Source organism: Ursus arctos, unplaced genomic scaffold (assembly GCF_023065955.2).
Source record: "Ursus arctos isolate Adak ecotype North America unplaced genomic scaffold, UrsArc2.0 scaffold_5, whole genome shotgun sequence".
NCBI lineage: Eukaryota > Metazoa > Chordata > Mammalia > Carnivora > Ursidae > Ursus > Ursus arctos.
In genome coordinates, this window is record NW_026623067.1 from 15,932,912 (window position 1) to 15,951,402 (window position 18,491).

At 45.2% G+C, this 18,491-nt stretch overlaps 1 protein-coding gene across 3 annotated transcripts in view; it reads left to right on the top strand.

Moving 5' to 3' along the window:
- KCNN2 (potassium calcium-activated channel subfamily N member 2) overlaps window positions 1-18,491 on the top strand; it is a 142,375-nt gene that overhangs the window by 13,115 nt on the left and 110,769 nt on the right. The window contains exon 1 of one of the 3 annotated variants that reach the window (XM_048220905.2): window positions 1,393-1,719. The exons of 1 other annotated variant lie outside the window; for it this stretch is intronic. The gene's annotated coding sequence lies outside the window, so the exon portion shown is untranslated. Of the gene's footprint in view, window positions 1-1,392; window positions 1,720-18,491 lie in introns of those variants that run through there. One more of the 3 variants, XM_044387335.3, reaches the window with a different exon arrangement.

The following is an 18,491-nucleotide window of genomic DNA, read 5'->3' on the forward strand; positions in this document are numbered from 1 at the left end:
TTTGCTTTCTAGAATATTCTGAGCGTATTTGCCCAATAATGTGTTTTTCCGTAGTGGTTTTGTCCAGTAGGTGTTAAGATGGAGTTGTTTCCAAGTCATCTGGCTATTGAGATTTGTATGGTCACTGAGGTAGCCTTTCCTTCTGGAAGCTTTGGTCTTCCAAGGAAGTTCTATGTAATAGTTGCATATTGGTTTTGACACAGACATACTGAATTTTGGTTGTAAATTAGTTTTGACACAAACATACTGAGTCAACTATCCTGTGTTTTTCATGGTTTTGACCTTGGGTAGTCCTTTTCTGAGAGTCGAGTCTACTGTCAGAGTTCATAATACATGGGTATTAATTAGGCTGCTTAATTTTTTTGCTAAGTGGCTAAGGGAGACTGTGTCGTAGTATTGGATTTATTCTTAAGGTCAGGGATTATTTAAAATATTGAAAAATAATCAGGCCGAGTGTTATTGAAGTGGCATGCATATAATAGTGGTGGCCATGGGGTTTATAATAGTCACCTCATGCTTTTCCAAAGGCACATCTTATACTTCTAGACATATACCCAAGCACATCTTTTGACTGAAAACTTAGTTTCTATGGACGTAGCTACACGGTTTTAAGGCTCAAAGTTTTGGCTTTTAGCAACATGCCACAAGTTCGTTTTCATATTGGTAAATCTTCCCATAATTGGGGGAAAAGTTCTTATGTCAAAGAGCGTGAGTTGCTGTCTGTCTCTTGGAGTGAGAATAGCTTGAAATACATTTATTTAGCTAAACACGCAGCTAAAAGCTTTAGCTCACGGCTTCAACCTGTGGCTGACATTTCAAACGTTAATGCTGCTGTTGAAAAATACTTTGAACAGAACTTCTACTTCTTTCTCATTAGTATTTCAGTCCAGAACTTCACTCTTTGTTCTCATTTGTCAATATCAAAAAGGATACTTAATGAAAGTGCATTTGGCCATACTTTCACAAATTAAGCAGTAGCGATACAAAGAGAAATCTCTAATTGCTTGGTTTTTTGGCGGGGGCGGGAGCAGAGGAAACCATAGCATTTGCACTTAGGGATGAAAACTACTTTTAAAAGATTTTATTTATTTGTCAGAGAGAGGGAGAGCACAAGCAGGGAGAGCAGCAGGCAGAGGGAGAAGCAGGCTCCCCGCTGAGCAAGGAGCCCCGTGTGGGACTCGATCCCAGGACTCTCGGAGCATGACCTGAGCTGAAGGCAGCTGCTGAACCGACTGAGTCCCCCAGGTGTCCCTGAAAACTACTTTTAAAAAATTTTCTTGATTTGGAACTCACTGATGACGGGCTCTTATAGATTTCTTAGATCATTTTAGAAATGTTCCGTCTTCTGTATTCTTTTTTTTTTTTTCTTCAGCATCTCTATTTTACACGCTCTCTTATCCTTGTTGACAGCCGTACCACTTGACAGTTGCGCTTTGGCTGGGTTCTGCTTTACCCCTGCAATGTGTCCCTTGGCTGTCCCTTGCACTGAGGGACGAAGATCCAGCCCACTCACTGTCATACTCACGGTTCTTGCTCAGTCTGATGCTCTCTGTACACCAATTGCTTCACTGGCAGCTGCTTCAAAATAATTGATCCAAGTCCGGCTCATTGCAGCTTTATGTAACCGGCCGCAGAGGGAGAGCGGACGTTCGGGTAGGACTCGGCCCCTCCAGCCCGTGTCAGAACATCTTGTGGGGAGACCACACAGCACAGTCGGTGGTGAGCGTGTGTCCTGCAGGGAAAGGTCTCCTCACCACCATTGTGCGGGAGCGCACGTGGCCACGGGGAGATGCTCGCTGGGAGGCAGGGTGGGACGAAGGCTCCTTTTCAAGACCTGAATTAGAATGCATTACCACATGGGAACCCATTCAGCCATTGCAAAGGGAGAGGCTTGGGAGGCTGGAGTGCTGGAGCTGAAGAGCTCAGAGATCCCCCGTGATGTGTCCTTTACCTGCATTCCCAGGCTGAGTGGGAATTTTTATTGCTCGTTTCCTCTGTCCTCTAGTGGTATCGCGATGACCTGTCCATTTCCAGTGGGGTCAAAGCAGTCAGTGATCTTAATTCTCTCTTTCTTAATCACGATGGCGGGGGGGGGGGCATGCCAATGAAGTGCTACAAATGTGTCCCTGTTTAGCGAGAAGATAAGAAGAGCAGGATTTTAAAATCATCTCATTGACTTTGTTTTAAATCTGCCTGTTGGATCCCTTCTTCGGAGGAGCAGGCTTCCCTACCCAGCAATCAACCGAAGCCCCAGCTGGATGTGTTTCCATTACCCATTCCTCTCCGCTCCCCTAGCCTTGTTTCCAATTGGGAATATTCTGGGGAAACACATGCTGTGTTTTGAGATTTCCAGCCACGGCAAGCAAGCAGGATTCCCTAGCTGACTCAGGTCCTAAGGGACGAGTCTTGGAGACATGCTGATCTGCGATACCCTTGGAGGCATCCCTGCTGTTGGAGGGAGGACATACAGGACTATGTAATATACTGGCTTACAAACGGAACATTCTCTGGTCACGGTGGGGCCATATCTGGCAGTCGTATTTATGTTGCCTATTAAAAAACTTTGAAAAGTAGAAGAGCCACTGCCTGGAGGGGAAGATGGTGTTTGGGGAGGCGAGGGCTGTCACTGTCCTATCGGGGTGCAGGTGGCAACACAGAGATGAGCCCCCCTCCCCCGCCCCCAGAGGATAGGGTAGGAGTGGCCGTCGGCAGACACCTTCTGTCTAGACAGCCACATGTGCTCCTGGGAAGCAGCCCTGGGCAATGGTTAAGAACTCTGCTTCTGTATCCAGATGGATTGGAGGTACCATGTGGCCTCACACTGCGTGACCATGAAAGGAAAGCTGTCCCCCTCTGAGCCTTAGTTTCTGCGTCCGTAAAATGGAGATGATACTTAGACCTATCTCATTAAGTGGTTTTGAGGATTCAGCGAGACAGGGTTTATGAAGAACCTGGGGTGATACTGGTACATCGTAAACGGCCATTCGGGAAACATTAACTCCTTCCATTACCGCTCTTCCATCATCACTATTATTAAAAAAAGACCGTGGCAGGGAACCAGAACCTAGAGTTCTGGAGGGTCTCACAGTGGAGATGGGGGAAGGTAATGTATTTCAAGGCAGCCGAACCAGGTTCTGGTTAAGGGAGAATCTGGGCAGAGAAGGCAAAGACCTGATTCGTTAGGACAGGGGATTGGCAAACAATAGCCCGTGGGCCAAGTGTGGCCTCCTGGGCAAATCTAACCTGCCTGTTCTTATAAACAAAGTTTTATTGGAACACAGCCATGCCCATTTGCTTACAAATTGTCTGTGGCTGCTTTCGCTATAGCAGCAGAGTTGAGTTGTTGCAACAGAGACGGTATGACCTGCAAAGTAAAAAATATTTACTCTGGTCCTTTACAGAAAGTTGGCCAGTCCTTGAGTTGGAGAACAGGCTGGTCAACAAAGGCGGAGAGCGGTACACGCTGCAGTATTTCTTCCGCCTTGGCGTCAAAAGCTATTTGAAGGGCGCCTGGGTGGCTCAGTCAGTTAAGCATCCAACTCTTAATCTCAACTCAGGGTTGTGAGTTCAAGCCCCACGTAGGGCTCCACAGTGGGTGTGGAGCCTATTTAAAGAAAAAAAGCTATTTTAGCGATTGCTCTGATTTTAGGCTTATGAAGGGATGCGGTGAGCGGAGGTTCAGCTAGACCTGCTCGCAACCTGGCCAGGGTGATTTCTATCGAGGAAGGTCTTCTGGAGGGACGCAAGTCCTCACGCTCCCTGCGGGATCTCGTGCTTCTGGGACTGAGGTGAAATGACATAGTGGAATTAGGCTGAGATCCTCCTGCACGAGTAGAATGGCTGTAGTAGGAGCCACTTCCAAGGGGAGTCTGAGCAGGAACCTCAGCGCTCAGGGTCTTTCCTGGAGGCCAGCAACGGGAGGCTGGTCCTGTCTGCACCTCAGTGTCCCCATAACTTAGGCTAGGGGAGCTGGGCTGGGGGTGATGTCAGGCTCCAGACACTGTGGGTGTGGCTGGCCTCAATCAAGGAAGGGAGGCTCATCTGTGTCCTCTTTGGAAGCTAGTGTTGTAGAGTTGACCGTTCGCTAATTCCATATTTTACCAGGGGAAAAAAAAACACATGTGAAGTTGGGAAGCAGTAAAGAGTGTTGGTTTTTCTCTTTAGGTCTGGATTTCTGGAGTTTTTCTTTAGGTCTGGAATGAATAATTGATTCATTTGCTTATTTCTCTTCCCTCGTGATTAGAGCTCTATTTCCTGTAGATAATCTTCTCCCCTCTCTGCTGCCCACTCCTCCTTACCATTCCCGCAGGCCTCCTCCTCGCCCTACATTTGCTTTCCTGGTAAGGGCTCCCCTGAGCTCCTAGGGCTCCAGGGAGGGACCTTCTCCTCCTCACCCCTGCTGATCCCTCCCCCAACCCAGTGGAGTCACAGGATCCTAAAGACATTTCCTCCTTAGTGCCTTATGCATTACCGCTGCTTTCTGGTAACTTTCTCTCAAATGCCGTAGTTCTGTGTTTCCTAAACTTTGTTCCCCGGTCCTCCTTTAATCTCCACTCTATTTACATTTAATTACTATTTTATATTTATGTTATTTATATTATACACTATATTTTATATTATATTGTGGTATTATAATATGCAGTGTATTACATATAATATATAATATTAGGTATAACATACATTGATGCTTGTATAACACATACTTATGTATTACATTGTGACAGTATATTGTATATACAATAATACAATATATATTATAGAACTATACTAAGTAAAACCTAACACAATAATTATATGCTGTATATTATACAACATATTTTGAATGTTATATAAAATATATATGATTTATATAAAATATATTAAAATAGTATCATGTTATATCATACATTATGTTGTAGTATTTAGATTTAATATTTGTAGAACTTATTATATTCACTATTTTTCTTTTTTTTAAGATTTATTTTTTTTTAATTTTTTTTTTTTTTAAAGATTTTATTTATTTATTCGACAGAGATAGAGACAGCCAGCCAGAGAGGGAACACAAGCAGGGGGAGTGGGAGAGGAAGAAGCAGGCTCATAGCGGAGGAACCTGATGTGGGGCTCGATCCCGTAATGCCGGGATCACGCCCTGAGCCGAAGGCAGACGCTTAACCGCTGTGCCACCCAGGCACCCCTATTATTTTTTTTGAGAGGGAGAGAGTGTGCATGCATGTGTGGGCGAAGGGCAGTGGGAAAGAAGCAGAGAGAATCCCAAGCAGACTCCCCACTGAGTGAGGAGCCAGATGAGGGCCTCGATCCCACAACCCTGAGATCACGATCTGAGCCGAAATCAAGAACCAGACGCTTAACCGACTGAGCCACCCAGGTGCCCTGATTCAGTATTTTTCTTTAAGTCAATTCCCTGCTTTTAGCTTCATCTTCAGTAATCATGTCCATGGAATTATGGCTTGTAGTAGAATATTGCGTGTGTTTTTAATATGCAGTCCATGGAAACTAGAAATAAGCAACAGAATCATCTCAGGGGAACTCGTAATGCCCCTTTTGGGAATTTCTACCTGGTTTTTATCTCATCGTTTTGAATGCGTATTAAAGTAGTGTCTCCCCGCTTCCAGCTTGACTTCTCTTCCTGGCCCCTCACTTCTTTCTGGTGGTCCATCCTCCCCACTGCAGGAATGTCTTCCCCAAATGTAAAGCTGTGCCTGTCACACCAGGCTCTGTGGCCCTCTCTTGTTGTCAGGGTGACATCTTTACTGTACATACTTCACAGCTGAGCTCTCAAGACCTGGCACCCCCCCCCCCCTCCGCCGTCTACCTGTCGGCCCCTCTCAGCTGTGTTCTTGTCCCCTGAATATACATCTTCTGCCCCAGCAATACTGAATCACTTGCAGTTCCCGAAAGCTATCACTCTATTCCATGCCCCTGTGCCTGGAATTCCTTTTCCCCTTTATTTGCCCAAATCCTGGTGGTGCATGAATGTTCACCCCAAGAACCCTCCCTGCCAGGTAGCCTTCCCTGCTCAACCCCTCACGAGTTTGAGGGAGCTGCCCTCCTCCTTTTTCTGGCTGCCCTGAAGTTGAATGCAGTGATCATGAGCCCTGATGTGAAACGGAACTCGATTTGAACCCAGGTTCTCCTACCTTCTTCTCAGTGTCTTCTGACACCATATGAGCAGCTCTGAGCTTCAGTTTCTCATCTGGCAAATGGGGAGAAGAGGGCATATCTTGTGAGATCGCTGCAAGGATTATACTGGGATTACATGCTTTGCGCAGTGCTGGACACATAGTAATCTCACCAACTGTAGCATTATTACCGTCTTTGTTGTCTTTGCCATCATGAATCATGACCGGTGTTAGGATTGCATGATGGGTTTGAGGACCATCAGGGCATGGGAGAATGGTGAAGTGTCTGGTCCAACACGTGGCCTTCGGGGGGCTGTGGGGTGGAGGCCATTCCCAAAGCAGCGTGCATCAGGCTGTGAGTCCGACTTCTGCTTCTGGCTCCCGGAGGGCAGGTGTCTCGTCTGATTCGGCTGTACATTCCCAGGGCTGAGCAGTCCAGGGAGCAAACCCAAAGTACCTGCATCTAGGGTTCTGTTAAAAAACAAAGTTGCACCGGGTAAATCCGAAGACCTAACTGGCTTTATTAAATGGTTCACGAATTAGGCAGCATCCCACCCAGCGAGTAAAGGGGAGCTCCCAGGAGCTTTGCAAGATGGAAGGTTTTCAAGGTGGAGAAGGAATTAGCAAGGAATGCATGGCTTTAGGCCAGGTCTCCCTCCTAAGGGGAATGATGGGCGTCTACGGAGGGATTCTCTCCTAGCGTTGACCAGGAAATTCCAGTTTGGCTGGTTTGAAGGTTGCATGGGGGAGGGGGGTGTTGAAACTGCAGTTAGGTTAGGTGCTAAGCCTTGGCGTGCTCACGGGGAGGGGGGGGGTGCTTAACGTAAGTGACGCCATTTTGGGCCTGTGGTTTTCTTTTTAGCCATTCATACACCTTACTGTGATCTCAGTGGCAGTAAACCAGAGTCACCTAAGCAGTCCTTGTGTCCTCACCTTGGAAATGGGGACAGCCATAGCTACTTCTGCCTGAGTCTACCGGAGGGTAATTGACCATGTGGGCAAAATAACCTTTCTTAGGGGAGACGGTAGGGCTATCGAATACTAACAACGGTTCGGTAAACATGCCTTAGCATGAGCTCTTCCTACCCAACGGTATTTTTTTTTTTTTATCATGGTTTCTATGCCACTAAAAAAATTTAGCCTTCACTATTTGTGATTTGGCTCGACTTTGAATTAAAAACTCTATACTAAAAGGAGTAAAAGGATAGGCAGACATTGAGACAGTCGGGGACCTTGGGAACAGTCCCGGGGGACACCGCCTCCTGGCTGTCCATCACTTTTCTTGCAGAGGGGAGCCCAGACCAAAGAGCAAACGCAGATCTGTTCAAACTGATCCGAGACAGGATGACCACCACCAACTGACCTTTCGCCAACTTTCCCCCTCATTTTCATGCTGAAAAACACGCCCAGAGGTGGAGATTTAATATGCAAATGAAACCTACCAAGGATGCCTGTTCTGTCAACTGCGCCTGCAACACCAGCTTTCCTGGGCTTCCCCACTCCTCCGCATGCTTGGAGTCCATCCTTTTCCTTCTCGGCCCCTTTCAAAAGTTACCTGACCATTGTTGCGGAGCCAGTCTGACACCTTTGTCAGCACTGTGTCTCCCTTCAGCTGCACCTGTTGTTCCAATAACACCTTACCTGTGCCTTTAAACTTTGGGTCCAGCCTCGTTTGTTTCTACCAGACCCCAGTCTGGTGACAGTATCATTGGTTGAAATTACAGCTGTGCGTTTGTTTCTATTCTTTGTAGCTGTATCTAAAGAGACCAATTTTGTAGATTTGGCTGAAAGAATGTGAAAATGAGTCTATCCAGTTCCAGCAGTGCTCTGCTTATGAAGCCGTGATCATTTTGGGGGGGGAGGGGCTGGAAATCAGGACGCTCCAACCGGTGAGAGGTTAGCTTCCAGTACTTGTGTCCGATGGCAGAGCCTTCTCTTTGAGCCTGTCCCTCCCCTGCAAGGTGATCGATGGCACAGTCTCCCACTGCGATTGTCCTCTTTGACTTCCTGATCCTTACAAAATGCCCTGGGACTTTCTCAGCTCATCTCAACCACCCCCTTGTCTGGGGAGCCGCTTCTGATGATTTCAGATGCTTTGTTCTCTTTCTTTATTGAGCAATGTTTGCGTTTATTGTCGTTCTGTATAATTGAGTGTGAAGCCTCCTTGAGTTGTTCCGTGTGCCTGTACGTGACCTCTCAAGGGCATTTACATATCTTTTTTGCCCTCAAGCTATATCACAGGCTGTTCTGTTGTATGCTGCCGTCCATTGTTCCTGTGGAATCGAACCGCGGTGTGGGTGAGGCAGGACCTAGTCCTTTCCATAGTGCCAGGACAGTGTTGGGCAATGAGAGGAGGGGGGATACTATTAACGTAAAATGAACACACTTTTTAGAATTTCTAAAAGACAGGAAGAGACTTTTTTTTTTTTTCCTTTTTAAAGAGAGAGCGTGCACAGGACTAGGGGGATGAAAGGGAGAGAGAGAGAGAATCCCAAGCAGGCTTCACGCCCAGTATGGGGGCCCCATGAGGGGCTCGATCTTACAACCCTGAGATCATGATCTGAGCTGAAATCAAGAGTTGGATGCTTAACCGATTGAGCCACCCAGGTGCCCCGAGAGGAAGAGACTTTTGTTCAAGCTCAAGTTAGGACAGCTGCCCGGAATGCACAACCTTCAGGAAAGAAGAGGGTTCTCAGGCAAGGGAACATTTGGCGTAGGGTTATACGCATTTCTTACACGAAAAGTTACAAATCATTAGACAAAGGCCATTTCAGAAAGGTACACACTTTGTCTTAAGTTTCTTGTATATGCAGAGCTGTATAAATTTAATCTTATGAAAACCGGGGACATTTCTTTTATCTTTTGTGTTCCGATTGCTCCCTTTTTTTTTTGGTTATTATTTTAATGAAGCAGATGTGCAGTGTGTGCTCGGGGCAGAAGGAGAGCCCATGCTTTGAGGTTTTGCAGAGTCAGTTTTGACCTTGGTAAATGTTTAAGTATAGCTTTCCCTGGGCACCCAGGAGCAGGGCCCACAAACATGAAAAGCTGAAAATTTCCTTTATCAATACCTATCTGTTGATCGCACGGATTCTTCTTTAACCCGGAAAAATACGAGAATGTTCATAGATCTGGAGAATTGTACTTGCAAGAGAATACAGACTCTCATCCTATTACTAGGTGAGCCATGAGGTTGATGTTCTCTTGTGTATGTAACTTTTCCCATATTTTAATCATGGTTTAGAACGAGGCTTTGAAAACGTTGTGCAGTAGAATGGAATAGAAGGCCGGGGAATATGTTTTCCTTTATTAAGAATCTGCAGTAAAGTCTTTGCCTTCCATGGCTCTTAAAATGGGCTTTCCCATGGGGTGTCTGGGTGGCTCAGTGGGTTGGGTGTCCAACTCTTGATTTTGACTTGGGTTATGATGTCAGGGTTGTGAGAGCCAGCCCCACATCGGGCTCTGCTCTGGGTGTGGAGCCTGCTTGAGATTTTCTCTCTCCCTTGCTCGCTGCCTCTCTCCTCCCAACCCCGCTAGTTGTTGTGCTCTCTCTCTTTCTCTCTCTAGAGGCAAAATGGGTTTTCCCAGCTTTTTAGTTAGTAGTTGACCATCCTTGGCCTCCATATTATTTCCAAGTGGGCTGTCCCCTTTGATCTTTTCTGTGACAGCCATTGGGGGGGGCGTGTTAGTCAATAAGGTAAATTGTTGTCTATAACGCCTATTTGCCAGCCTGAACCCGAGTTCTCATTATCCAATGTGTAGGGACCTATAGGAGATTATTGCTCCTTCCAGGATAACTACTAAATCTCTGGTCTTACGTTGATTTGCATGTTGGCATTTGTGTTCTCTGGGTTCATGTGATCACATTGGCAGAGCCAAGTAACTGCCTTTCTTTGGCCGTTAAGACAGAAAGCCGACAGAGAACAGGCACCTGGGAGACAATTCCTCTCTCAGGAGTCTGTAGTTTTTTATTCCCGCATCCATTTTTTGCAGCTTTCTGCCGTAAAACAAACGGATAGATGCGGATAGACGCACTTGCTCTCGCCTCGCGGGTCATATGTCCGTCTCTGGAAACCGGCCACTCCCAGAATTAGCAGCTTGCTTCGTTCAACCGGTGTGATTGGAAATGCTCGTGTTGGGAACTCCTGCCTGGGCTGTGTGTAGGGTCACGTCCCTGGCTTGGAAATGGTTTGAGTAAACTTTTTGTGACTGTGTGAGCCTTCTCGAGTCTAGCAACTGAGGTTAATAGGAACAAATGAGTGTCTTTTTTTTTTTTTTTTTAAGATTTTATTTATTTATTTGACAGAGAGAGCCAGCGAGAGAGGGAACACAAGCAGGGGGAGTGGGAGAGGAAGAAGCAGGCTCCCAGCGGAGAAGCCTGATGTGGGGCTCGATCCCAGAACGCCGGGATCACGCCCTGAGCCGAAGGCAGACGCTTAACGACTGCGCCATCCAGGCGCCCCAACAAATGAGTGTCTTGGAAAAGTGTTTTCTGCTTTTCTCGGGTATTAAGCCACAATAACCAGTCTGTGATGTCCAGTGGAAGAACTGTTTCTTTGGGTTTTGTGCAACTATGGGAAGGGTTTGGATAGATTTTCTTAGTAAAGTCTCCTATTCCTTAATCGGAGCCTCGAGGCTACAGGGAAGTCTGTTTGTGTCAACCCTGAATTTGGTAATTATCTCCTATAGTATTGGGGGATTATCTAAAAAAATTAAATGTGACAACAAAGGTAATGAGAGGAAGTGATATTCCTTAGGGAAAATGCTGAAGCTTGATTGCCTGAGGACAAATAGGGTCTTAGAAGGGAAGGTGAGGCAAAGGGAAGGTAATGGAAGACTTAATAAGCGTCCCTAATGCTTTTGAGTGGGCGTTGGATGGGAACAGAAGACCACTGACATGACTAATTGGTGAGCAATATAAAAGAGAAGGCAGGGCTTGTTAGCTACATGCTTTATGGATATTCTTTGGGAAGGTAAAATAACTAATATGTATCTAAATAAGCAATACGTGTCATGTACCCCCCCCACCCCGTGAACGGGCACAGTGCTAAGTATATTTATACACATCGTCTCATTTAATCTAGATTGTAATTTTTTTTTTAGATCGTAATTCTTATTCAGCTAGTGAGTAGCAAAACTGAGACTCACATTCAGATCTATAACTTCAAATTTTCTTTTCTTATGCAACACAGCCTCTACTGCTCACAAAGATTTCAAATGATTCCATCTGGAATATACGAGAAAAGTACCATTTTTCCATGTCAGTTATTAACGGCCGTCACATCAAGTAACTGCTTGAAAACTTCTGATGTTCAAACATTCAGTTTACTTTAATAAAGATGAGGGAGGTCATTTCTTCTGAATTTTGCATTATGTCACCTTCATTTCACCAAAGTTGATTCAAGGAGACTGTGGTAGAACGATTTTTATCCATAATTAATTGTCCCATAAAGTATGTCTTATTTAGTCCTTTTCATCTGTCTCTAACTGGGTGTTCAGAAAGACCCATAGAGATGGGATTGAAGCCAATACTCAATTATCCATGAAGGTGAGTTAGAGGAGCAGTGAAGACTGTAATAAAACCCGGATGTTATCTGAGCCCGTGCTCCACTTTGGGATTCCCAACTTAGCCCCTTACTTCATTCAGGTCGGACAACTTTTTCACGTTTCCCCGGCCGAGCCACATCTCAACCAAACCACATGGCATGGTAGTCCAGGGAAAGATTCTTGGGAAAGAGACATGGATTATTCTGGCTGGATGGGCAAATAGGTTTCCTCTCACACATCAACACCTCGCTGTTGATGGTCACTGTCTACAGCACGGAATTGAGAATGATTCTTTAGCCCCCAGAAGGGCCGGCCTGGTTTGGTTGGTTGCTCATATCTGCCATGAGTCGAGGATGGGGAAGTGAGTGGCAGCCTGGGTGACACACACTTGCCATCCCTTTTCTGCTCTCTTCCATATATCGTTTATGTTTCCTTCTCTGTGCAAGTAAATTCTGAAGCTTTGAATAAAGAAGTTACTCCATTTTAAAAATCGTCATTAAGGAAACTGTCTTAATTATGTTGTTTGATGTGTGCAGATTGGTTCTGGTTTCAGGATTTATGTATTTATCGAGATTTTATTTATTTGAACGAGTGAGGGGAGGGGCAGAGAGAGAAGCAGACTCCCCGCTGAGCAGGGAGCCCCATACGGGATTTGATCCCAGGACCCTGAGATCATGACCTGAGCAGAAGGCAAACGCCTAACCGACTGAGCCACCCAGGCGCCCCTTGGGAATTTCTTTTGATAAATGTAGAATGAATTTGATGTGGCGAAATGCTCACCTTCTAACATTAAAGGTCTGCAGAAAAGCGGACCCTTTGCTATTGTTGAGAATCAGCAAGTCTGAGGATGTTAGAAGCTGCCAGCCACTGATCTTCTGTCTCTCCTGCCTGTCTGTCTGTCTGTGTGCCTGTGTGTCCCTTCTTCCTTCTTTTCCTCCTTCCCCTTATGTTTCCCTTTTCCTTCCTTTCTGCCGTACCCTTTCCTCTCTCCCTTTCTCCCTTGCATTACGACATGAAACAGACATTAGACGCGCTCGTCACTAAAACCTTAAATGTTTTCACGTACTGTTTCATATTTGAAACTTACAAATATGTATTTATCTTGATTTATGTAACTGATATCAGTCATGAGGATCCCCTTCAGTGCATATAGTGAGTCGTAGGGAAGAAGAGCCAAGTTGCGTCTTGGGGCCTGGAAGGTTCTTTGTGATCTGATCCCCGCCCCCCAGCCTCATTATTTGTTAAGGGCAACCCCTCCTAGCCCTGTGTGTACGTACACACACACACACACACACACACACACACACACCCATTGGAACCATCCTTAACTGTTGGGAGAGCCAAAAAGCCTGGCCGTTCTTTCAGTTTTCTGTGCCTCTGTATATGCTGCACCTTTTTTCTGGAATATACTACTTTCATCCATCTGCCTTTGGACCCAGTTCAGGTTTCCCTCCCTGGCAAGCTTTTCCTGACCTAGTTGTCCTTCTCCTTCGTGAGTATCTTGCCATATACCAGCAGTGATCTACTATTATAAATCACGGTGAGGACGCCCCGGGTAATAGTCGTTCAGCCCTTTCTGTGTGCCACGGATTGTGCTGAGGGCCACCCTTGATTATCTTGTCCTCATAGGCTAACTTAGTGGAGTAGAATTATGACCTTACCGCAGGAAGCAAAGTAGGCAGAAGTGACTGGCCCAGGAGCACAAGAGCTCGGGGGTGGCGAAGCCTTTTCAGTAGAACTTAAATGGTGAATTGTTTGATTTTACTCTCCTGCATTGTGAGTTCCCGGATGTCATGGACAATTTCATTGATTTCTGTGTCTCCGCTATGGTCTGACAGGCGGTATAGGCTCAAAATGTGTCTTTGTCCCATAAAATTTGAAATCTTATTTATGATAGGCTAAGCAGTCTTTCTGTTACTGCTCCAAATTTTAGAATGTAGGAACGTACAATAAACTGGTTTTGTTTCTTTATTTATCCTCAGATTTTTGTGTATTTTCTGCCATTTTAACAGTCATGTATCCTCAGCATCACATTTTGGCTGTAGCCTTAGTTTCGAATTTCACGTGTTCAAAAGAAATAGGGAACTTTAAAATTCCCGCCATCTGAAAGATTGAGCAAGATTTCTTTCACTCCTTTTTTAAGATTTTGTCTTTTTTTTTTTTTTTAAGATCTTATTTATTAGAGAGAGAGAGAGAGAGGGAATGAGGAGGGGGGCAGAAGCAGAGGGAGAAGCAGACTCTCCACTGAGCAGGGAGCCTGATGTGGGGCTCGATCCCAGGACCCCGAGATCATGACCTGAGCCGAAGGCAGACGCTGAACTGACTGAGCCACCCAGGGTCCCCGATTTTCCTCTCTGTTTATCACCACTGATTTATCAGTAAGGTTGGTGATTCTTTTTGATGGAGAGCCTTCCTTGAGAAGAAGTATGTGGAGTTTTACTTTCTTTTTTTTTTTTTTTTTTAAGATTTTATTTATTTATTTGACAAAGACAGAGACAGCCAGCGAGAGAGGGAACACAAGCAGGGGGAGTGGGAGAGGAAGAAGCAGGCTCATAGCGGAGGAGCCTGATGTGGGGCTCGATCCCAGGACTCTGGGATCACGCCCTGAGCCGAAGGCAGATGCTTAACGACTGAGCCACCCAGGCGCCCCTGGAGTTTTACTTTCTACCTTACTTTCTGCGTCGTACCTTTGGGATCTGGTCTCTAATGTCTGGCCAGTTGGCGATCATGGAATCCAGTCATGACTAGGTAGGTGTCACTTTCCATCCTGTTAGGGTAGAAAAATGGACCTCCCATGGGTGCTGGAGAAAACCAAACTTCATTTGCCCCGATTATTTGTTCTGTAATGAAACAGTAAGAAGGAGTATGTGACTGATTGAAATTCAAAGAATACAAATTGGTAAGCTTTACTAAAAAGGACCACTACTAGCCCCAACTGGTGGGTCTGACCGCGTACGTGTTCCGAGCTGGGAGTCACGATCTGGACTTAATTACAGTTAATTACAGGCATGGCTAGTTGTAACAGACTTGCCACTTAATGCTTATTTTGTCCTGTTGTTTTTAAGATGAGGAAAGTAACTATTAATATAGCACCTCATGGCAGCCACGGAAGAGTAAAGTAGAACGTTTTAAAAAAGGAAGTTTGGGGAATTAAATACTAAGTGACAGTGTAGTACACTTTGCTTAACCTTGACTGTCATCGGGCTGCGTTTAACGTGTTTCATAACGCTCCATTGGAACGAACTTTGAGGGCTTAGCTGAGAAAATTTCTTTTTTTTTTTAAAGATTTAAAGAGAGAGGGCACAAGCAGGGGGGAGGGGCAGAGGGAGAAGGAGAAGCAGACTCCCGCTGAGCAGGGAGCCTAACATGGGGGCTGGGTCCCAGGACCCCGGGTACATGACCTGAGGGGAAGACAGACCCCTCACCGACTGAGCCACCCAGGCGCCCCCAAAAATTTCAAAATAAGAAAAGCGCTAAAAATATTGTTCCCTGTGGTTTGCACGTAGACTTTGGGCTCTTGTATCATGGGCTTCTGGGGTGTTCTCCCAGTTGCCAAGATCCTCTGAGCACTTGAGCTTGAAGAATCATTCCGGAGACTTTCCTCCTTCACATCTTCTTCCCTGGTTTTAAGCTCCAACAGAGCCTTTTGTCGTCCCCAAGAAAGGAGAGAAGAAAGGACCTGGAGCCCCACGCTGGGAGGGAGACTCAGATGAGCTTCCCTGACATTTCAGAAGTGTTCTTTCCCAGAGGCTCCCTGGCTCTTTGCCTGTCAGCGGTCGGGCTTTTTTGTTTCATTTTCCCTCCAGACCTTATTTCTCGTAGGTGAAAAAGAACATCACAGCCACAGGTGAACTATTCTTCATTTTCTTCCAAGTCACATTTTTCTCCTCCTGCCCGTAGAGGCACCTCCATTCAGAAGGGTGTGTGTAGGCTTCCAGCTCATGGTTTTCCGTGTTCGCTAAATGTTCGTGTCTTTATAACCCATCTATAGTATTTGTGATTCTGTCCGTTTCTCATCGATGCTGTGCTGTACCCTGTTATTTTACAACTTGCTTTTTTCCCCACTCAGCATTATACTTTGAATGTATAGGCTGGTTCCCGTACAGCCCTCATAGCATGGTGATGTCGGTGCCTATTTCTGACATTTCGTTTGACTTCAAAATGTTTTCCCACTGCTTCTATCTTTCTCCTTTCTTTCTTTATGTTGGGTGATGTGAGGATTTTTTAAAATTCTTTTTTTTTTTTTTCCCCACTCTCACGGCTTAGATGTTACACAATTTGTCTCCTCTCTTTCAGTGGTTACTCTTATCATTTTTAGCAGATATGTATATTTAGTGATGTCTGAAGTTAGTGAGAATTCCTCTTCTTCCCACACACTGTGACGACCCTTAGAAACTTTCATTCTAATCCCCCTTCCTCCTTCTTTTTTTTTTTTTTTTAAAGATTTTATTTATTTATTCGACAGAGATAGAGACAGCCAGCGAGAGAGGGAACACAAGCAGGGGGAGTGGGAGAGGAAGAAGCGGGCTCATAGTGGAGGAGCCTGATGTGGGGCTCGATCCCATAACGCCAGGATCATGCCCTGAGCCGAAGGCAGACGCTTAACCGCTGTGCCACCCAGGCGCCCCCCCCCCTTCCTCCTTCTATCTACATTACTGATGGCCAAGATCTTAGTTCGATCTTGCTTTTCCGACCTCCTTCCAATGAGTTGTTATGATTATGTTAATGACAGTATTTATTTACAGTGAGTTTTTATTCAGCCTAACGAGCATGCTGACCTGTTTTTTGGCTCCTCAGGCGCCTTCCTTCTAGGTCCTGTTTCCTTCTTGCTTGTTTTCCCTCTTAGCACGTCTGAGAGCAGCCACTTTTGCTCTTAATCTTTGTGCCTGAAAATGCCATTCACCTTTTCTTCTCCCTGAAAGGGAGCTTACCTGTGTACAGACTTCTAGGCTGACTCACTTCCTTTTAGAACTTTGAAGGAGACTTTAATCAATTATTTCACGTCGATTTTTAACAGCCTAGGTAGAAACATTTCTAAAATGTAGACATAGGTGTGACGATTTTATACACTCTCGCCTTCGAGAAGAGGATCTGTTAAATCTCACAAAGGCTCAGTGAAAGTCAGCATCACTTTTGGGAACAGGAGAGACTGCCTTGTATTATAATGCGGTGATGTCCTTTTGGTGATGGAGGTGTATAAGATTGTTTGGTCTTTTGAGACCTTGTATCTGCTTTTTACTGTGTGTGTGTGTGTGTGTGTGTGTGTGTGTGTGTGTGTGTGTTATGTGCCTTTCTTCTCTGCCACTACTTTCAGCTACAACTGATTTACTAAATGTAATAATTCTCTTCTTTCAATCTGCTGTTTCCTTCCCGTTGATACATTGTTTCTCCTCGGCTACATGCTAGGACCCTAGATAATCAGACTTGTTAATTACATATGGGTTCATGTGACGTTGCTATGTTGTCTGTGTGTTCTTCCTAAAATTGTTTTATTATTTAAAAGATTTACTTATTTTTAGAGAGTGTGCACGCGCACGAGTGGGGGGGAGGGGCAGAGAGAGAATCTCAAGCAGACTCCCTGCTGAGTGCCAAACAGGATGTGGGGCTCTATCCCAGGACCCTGAGATCATGACCTGAGCCGAAACCAAGAGTCAGATGCTTACCCAACTGAGCCCTAAAATTGCTTCTTGTCACTTAGCCAGTCATAAAACAGTCCTCTTACTCTGGGCACACATTCTGAAGCTGGCTTGCCTGGGTTCATATTCCAGCCCCAGACTTTGATACCATACAACCCCAGCTCATTCTGTAGCCCCTGAGCCTCCGTTTCTTCATTCCTAAAATGGGGATGATGATTGCAGAATCTACCTTCTTGAGTGGTTATGTGTTTTAGGTGAATGAATACATGTAACAGAGCAGAGCAAGGCCTGGCCCTATAAAAATATGGCATGGTAAACACACTTTAAAACAGCTCTCAGGTTTCATCTCAAGTACCATGTACAGTTCGAGGGTCTGTGTAGCCAAAGTTAGAAAAAAGCATCCAGGATGAAGCATATCTAAGTTGGAGAAAGCCTGAACTTGGAAGCAGTCTATTTCCGTGACCACAGGACATTGAGTGCAATGTGCAGGTTTATTCAAGTGTTTGCTTCTGCGGGAAAAGCAGGGGGTCCGAGCAGCGACTGTCACCCAGGATCGTCAGGGAGTGAAGATGTGACATTTTAGAAATCATAATGTAAATTAATGGGGAAGCGTTTATTTGCTTTATAAATATTTGATTTGCATCCAACCTTTCAGTTCAGCCCGATGCCCCCATCCAAGGATGTGAACGCTGGAAGGCCTGAACTTGAGCTGCAGGTTTTTTTTTTTCCCCCAGTAATTCGTGATGTGACCGTGACCAGGTTCTTTCAATTGTCTGTCCTTTAATTGGACTGTTATAAGGGCAAATGAGATGATAAATTTGGCTGCCTCTGAGCTAGCTTTTTAAGGGCTTAAAATAACTAAGGGGATGATAACACATTTTAGCCACGTACCAATAATTACTGTAATGCTTCAAATGAAAATATGCGGTTTTTATCATTTTGGATTAAATGTTTTGAATCAGTGGAGTTGGTTCACATTTGGTTATTTCATGGCTTTAGAACTTGCCACGTTTATTTTACTTTGCTTAGGATTTGTCCCCTACCCCCGCCCCCCCCGATGATCTGACGATGCTTCTCAAAATGTCTAGACGGTTAACGTAAGCGTTGTTGATGAAAAGTTAGTAAAAAAGTGACCATGGAGGAATTTTATTCCAGTTTCTCATTTCCTCACATCTGGATGTTTATCCTTTCC